The 6189-nt window shown below is 50.9% G+C and overlaps 1 long non-coding RNA gene across 1 annotated transcript; it reads left to right on the forward strand.

The window, feature by feature from the left end:
- Positions 1-439: 439 nt before the first annotated feature.
- Positions 440-4304, forward strand: LOC121103691. The gene is made up of 3 exons (XR_005835879.1): positions 440-676; positions 1187-1344; positions 2901-4304. It is a non-coding gene; the product is annotated as an uncharacterized LOC121103691 (long non-coding RNA).
- Positions 4305-6189: the final 1885 nt, after the last annotated feature.

The raw sequence follows: 6189 nt of genomic DNA on the forward strand, positions 1-6189 counted from the left end.
CCCAGGACTCCAAGACGCAGACGGGTGATAGGCCTGCAGACCCCTTGATTCTGCCACCTCCTGTAAAAGTCCACCGGCCCGAACATGCACACTTGGAGAAATTTAAAGCGCCATTGAAATAGTAGATGTTACCGTCTTCGTCTGCACTGTTAGTATTACTACCATTCTCGTTTCTTCTTTTGCTAAAAGTGGATTCGTTCTTGGCACGGGATGATAGCAACCTTACACCGAGCATTGCTCGGCGCCAAGCATTGTTCTTAATTGTCTGGGTGCTCAGCCCGCAGCGGTGGGAGGGAGCAGGGAATCGCGGGGGCGTGCAGTTCCCGCTGCGCCCACTGGGTGGCGCAGGCGCCGCACTTTGTCCAGAGCTTGGTGCAGGAGGTGCCTGGCTGACCTCGGGAGTCCCATCAGCGATAGAGGACCCGGGTGCCCAGCCCCAGACCGCTGAGGCCTCTCCTGGGCTTGGGTTCTGACAAAGGCCTTCCCTTTGGAAGAAACAATTGGGGGATTCCCATCTCACAGAGCAGGCTTCAAGGCCATGGGCTTGGCTACAGACAACAGACAGGCGGGTGGGTAGGAATGTGGGGGGTGGAGGGAGAGAGACTGGGTGGGGAGGAGGACTCTTGCAGAGTGAAGTGAGGAGGCACAAGTGTGGTTAACCTTCTTTAATAATCAGGTATGTCTGGGGGGTCTCAGTCTGTTAAGCATCTGCCTTTGGCTCAGGTCGTGATCCTGGAGTTCTGGGATGGAGCCCAGTTCAGCTGGGAGCCTGCTTCTCCCTCTCCCTCAGCTGCTCCCCCTTCTCTCTCTCTCTGACAAATAAAGTCTTTTTAAAAAATAGTTAACCAGCCTGCTGCATCCTGATCTTGGAGTTCTTGTGCCAATGCGGGGGTGGGAAAAGGAAGTGTGAGGGGGGCTCTCTGGGGTGAGTGGAGCCAAGTGGGTAAATGGGGGTGGGTAGATGGGGGTGGAGAGGAGTGGGGCTGGACACCTTGTCGGTAAGGCCCGGGTCTGCTGGCCCGTCCCTTCTCCCCACCACCTCCTGTCCCACCAGCTGTCTTTGCTTGGCATTTTCTCCGCAGTTCCCAGAGTCCTGTGGGAAATGGCCCCCTTCTGACTTGACCCTTCCTCCACATCTGGGCAATGAACCACTGGCCCAGTCTGAATTTGGTTTTCTCTTTGCCAGAAGAGAAACCGGTGAGGCTGAGGCACTGGAGCTTCCTAGGAACACCCGCCAGCAAGCAAGTGGATCTGGAAGGAATGCCTTAGGGTACAGAACCACCTTCTGCTTCTTCCTCCATCCACAGGACACCTAGGATGCTTCTCTGTATACAGCAGGACCTGGTAAGTGCTTACTGTCTGAGTATATAATAGGGAGCTGGAGAGCCACATCAGAATAACCTGACCCTGGGCTATTTGCATCAAATGCGGATTCCACCTTCTCATTCCTGAAGGTTCTAATTCGGGAAGATGAGGATGGGGCCCAGGAATCTGCATTTTTAACAAGTCCCCGGGGTTCTGAGGCACTAGTGGGCACTAGGATCATACTTGGACAAATGTCAGCCAAAGCATTGGGGTACCACTGTGGGATGGTGGGCGAGAAGCTTGGAGTCCGAGGTCCCATCTTCCTTTCTGAGCCTTGTCCCTGGCTCCGTGTGGTTTCGGCCTCTTCCTCAGGTAGCATTTTGTCGCCTGCTCTTCAGGCCCTTCGGTTCCCCCCCCAACCCCCACCCCTGATTTTGGTGTTGTTTGCTTGTGTTTCCTGACCTCACTGGAATGTTGAGCCTGATTCTTTCAGAAGGTAAGCTCTTCATGAGCCTCAGCCTGAATGAACTTTTAGGACACCTCGAAGCGTCGTGCAGCATGGGATGAATTCTGTGATAAATGACATTTTCATTTTGTAGCCCTTCTTCCAGAACCTGCATTTTGCAACCACTTCATTTTCTTTTCTTAAATGGAGAAGGTTTGCTCTGCGCCTAAATCCCTGCTACCACCCCCACCCTCAATCAGCCCACCCAGATGGCGGGGCTGTCCACAATTTCTAATTTCTAGACTCTTTGTGGAATTTGGAGGGCAGATTTGTTTATTTATTTACTTAATTATGGAAAATAAATGAGAAAATGCCCACATTTCTTCGTCTACTGGAAGAACATGAAGAAAGTATACTTCTTGGGGTTTATTTTTCCTCAGTTCAACTCTCCATCAGAAAAATAGAAGGTTGTCAGGCAAATAAGTTACACCGAGAGTCCTCAGTTGGGTATTTAATATTGTATTTTTAAGAGCCATATTTTATCATTGCTTTGATAATACCAGGGATGATGTCCGCGAGAATGAGTCAACAGCGTCTTCCCTGCTGGCGTCTGCCCTCTGATAACCCCATGGGATAGATACACAGCACCACGAAGGGACCATCCCAGCGCATTAATACAGTGGGAGCAGGAGTGTTGGCGCCGGGATGCTTTAGAGACAGAAAGCAGGAGCGGGGCCAGACAGGCCCGTTGTTTTTGTGCTTTGAGAGAGAAGCGAGAAATGGAAAATGATCTCTTTACCTTCCCAGCACACATAGGGCCTTGCTCAGAATTTCCTCTGACTTGGTCTGGGAGACACTGGCTGCCTGATTACATGGAATCAGGTCAAGAGAGAAACTACCCCAGAGAGTTCAGGAAAATGAATGTTCTCCCAACACTGTAGGGTCCTGATGGGATCCGCATGAGGTGAGAGAACTTGAGGGAGGGTCATGACTGAGCTCTTGTGCATCTAGACCGCTCTAGAAGGCTGGGGGAGGGCATGCCCATGGCAAGCACTTTCTAAAAGTTATACTTTGCAGTTAAATTTGGTAATGTTTTCACCCATGTTTAATGAGAATTCAGGAAAGAGCGCATTTCCTCCTTTGTTGGCAGGATGCTAAACTTGCTGGAATCATCTGCTACAGCTATAGAAACAGCCGCTAAGCACAGAGAACTTGCTCTGTAAGAGCCACGGGCGGTCTGGGGACCCCACCCCGGGACCACACAAAGGGACAAGCACACCCAGATCTTCCAGGCAGCCGCTCCGTTCCAGGACAGTGACTCTTCCAGATTGATTCTGACCACCCAAGTGCCAGGTATCCCATTTCTACTTCTTTCAATTTCCCGGAGTCCCTGAGAGACCCGTCCGTGCAACTGCCTGCTTACAGATGAGAACACAAGGCCGAGGGAGGCCAACGGCCTGGCCCCAACTCACAATCCCCTGCTGATCACGGCACCACCCCCCGCGCGTCCTGGGTGCCTGTACCGTCCTTGGCGAGGGCTTCGGTAGGAGTGCCTGCAGTGGAGGACAGAAGACAGGCTCCGGGACCAAGCGGGTTGTTGTGATTTACCGTCCAAATCCCTCCCACTTGATCACAGCTTCCACAGCTGAAAAGCCACGACGGGGATTTCAGCGTGTTCACTGACGACCCAAGAAATGGGTGTCCGCAGCTCATCTGCCTGAGTTCTGGAGCTGCGTAAGGCAATGATCGTGTCATGCCCTGAACCAAACAATCAACTCTATCTACAGTTACAAACACACACGTGACAAGGGACAGGCCCTGGCTCACGGGGAAGACAAGTCTCTACAGGACAGCTGCACCGAGCCTCGGGATTTATCTCCCAAGCCACCCCCGGGCTTCCCCCGGCAGCAAGGTAGAGAAAGAGGAAACGGAGATGTTCCCACCCTGCCTTGGTACTTGTCATTACACCCGGCAAACGATGGAGGGGACAACGCGGGGCCACACTTGGAAGACCAGGAGGAAAGCACCAGGGCGGCGTTGGCACAATTCATAGCAGTCTGTTTCAGACAAAACGTTCCTCTTCCGAAACCTCTGAACCCTCCTTGGCCCTCGAGTGTGGCACAGTTCATCTGAACCTTTTAGAAACCATCTTCGCGCAGGCGGCGGAGGCAAGGAGCGGGTCTTTAAGGAGCGTGTCCTCAGGTTGGGGACTGTACCAAAGGAAGACCGGCAGAAAACGGAGCTCTTGTTTTCCAGACAAAAACTTAAAGAAAAAGAAGGTCCCAGAAAACACATGATGATGTTGACAATAACAAAGAAAAAGGCCATGGTCAATTCTAATATAAATATAACAGACATTCCTCTACTTTGTTTGAGACCTGGTTTGGTCCCCAAGGAAGGCTCTTGTAGCAACACTAGCATCTAAGCTCTCTCCTGCCTTTGACCTCATCTGAAGTTTTTATCATGTGTAGAATATACCTCGAAGTTCAAAAACAATCCCCTCTTATATTTGATTGAACTTCACTCTCCAGTACACAGTTTGGGGTCAGGGACTACATCTTCTGTGAAAAGAATGATAATGCCTAGTAAGCACTACCTTGAGATCCAGACAAAAGATCCCTTTCAAGGGATAATCCCAAGTCCTCCCTTCTAGAACATTCTCCAGGTAGCCAGGACCCCTTCCCAGGTGTGTCTTCCCTGGGTTGCCAGTCCATGGAACGGCCAATGGGCAGCCACCTCCAGGAGGTCTGCTCGGATGCAGAGCTGGGCGTCCACATGCCTGGATGTGAGAGCTGTCATGGCCCCAGAGCCTTTCTTCTCCCCTCAGAGGAAAAGGGGGGTGGGCTGCCGACTGGGCAGCAGGAACCACCTCCCCATGCCACCACATGGTAGTATGGAGTTTCAAGGAGGCCAAGAATTCTACGTTTGAACTGGGCTTTCCAGCCTCTGCTGCTCTGAGGAGCTTAGAAAGCAGTGAGATAGGGGTGCTGATGGGCGGAGGTTGCCTGGCCTGGAGTGGGCGGGGCCAGGCCGGGTCTCCCAGCATAAGGAATGCAGGCTTCCTGGGGATCTCTTTCCCAGGGCCCCACACGTGATGGAGGCAGCCCAGGGATGTCCAGCTAGTTCAGTCCCTGAACACTCTGTTTAACTCTCATCTCGCTATTGCTAAGGCCATCTGGAGCCGAGAACGCAGTTACCAAAATCATGAAATGCCTAGCTTAAAACAAAAACCGTGGGGTGGGCTCCCAGGTGGCTCAGCTGGTTAAGCATCCGACTCTTGGTCTCGGCTCAGGTCTTGATCTCAGGGTCGTGAATTCAAGCCCCGCGGTGCGTAGAACCTACTTAAAAAAACAACCAACCAAAACCATGGGGGGCTTTCTGAGTAAGGAAGTTATGAAAAAGGAAGTGGAAACTGCAGGGCCCTGTAATGAATTCAAGGATTGTTCCAAGATGGAAAGAAACAAGGGAGTTTAAGGCCAAGGGATGGTTGGGAGAGAAAGGCAGCTGACATTGGACTGAGAATACACCGGGGCTCCGTCTCAGAAGCAAATGTGCGTGATGGGGAGTAACCGTTCTGTCTGCTGCTACGGTGAGTTAAAACACACGTAACGGCATCCTTTTAGAGACCACTAATTAAAATGTGGGTAAGGGTACATGGTTAGCCTGGACGGACGCTCTCTTCTACACTACTTAAAAGAAAAGATTTACTGAGAAAACTCAGAGGACAAACGCGAGTGCAGGGGAATGTGAGGTTTAATTAAACAATGTGCTCTTGAAAGAACTCTAGCATAGTAATTGTTGGTACGCAAATATGCCGTGAATCATAAATGACTCATCCGTTCTTTGAAGAAGACAGAACAGGATTTCTTCTTGGTAGGACTTGGGGAGCATTCTGAGTTGTTGAAAGGGAGCAAGTTGCATTTTGTGGTCATCAAGCAGCAATTACCGTGTCCTTTAAAGCCTAATAACAACAGGGGACATCTATTAGGTGTTATTACATGCTGGGCCCTGGGTCGAGGGCCTTCCAAACATTTAGCCCTCACCATAGGCCTATGAGGTATTGGGTACTAGTACTGTGGCCATTTCACAGATGAAGAAACTGAGACACTTGGTGCCTTGCCTGAATTACCCAGCTACATACTAAGGAAACAAAGAGGTGCAACATGCTCTGTGCCTTTAAGAGTTTACTGCCTAGAATTTTTTAAAGTTGTGAATTTTCTAGGGGCGCCTGGGTGGCTCAGTCGTTAAGCGTCTGCCTTCGGCTCAGGGCGTGATCCCAGAGTCGTGGGATCGAGCCCCACATCAGGCTTCTCCTCTGGGAAGCCTGCTTCTTCCTCTCTCACTCCCCCTGCCTGTGTTCCCTCTCTTGCTGGCTGTCTCTCTCTGTTAAATAAATACATAAAATCTTTAAAAAAAAAAAAAAAGGTTGTGAATTTTCT

This window comes from Ursus maritimus, unplaced genomic scaffold (genome assembly GCF_017311325.1).
Source record: "Ursus maritimus isolate PB19 unplaced genomic scaffold, ASM1731132v1 scaffold_2, whole genome shotgun sequence".
Classification (NCBI taxonomy): Eukaryota; Metazoa; Chordata; class Mammalia; order Carnivora; family Ursidae; genus Ursus; species Ursus maritimus.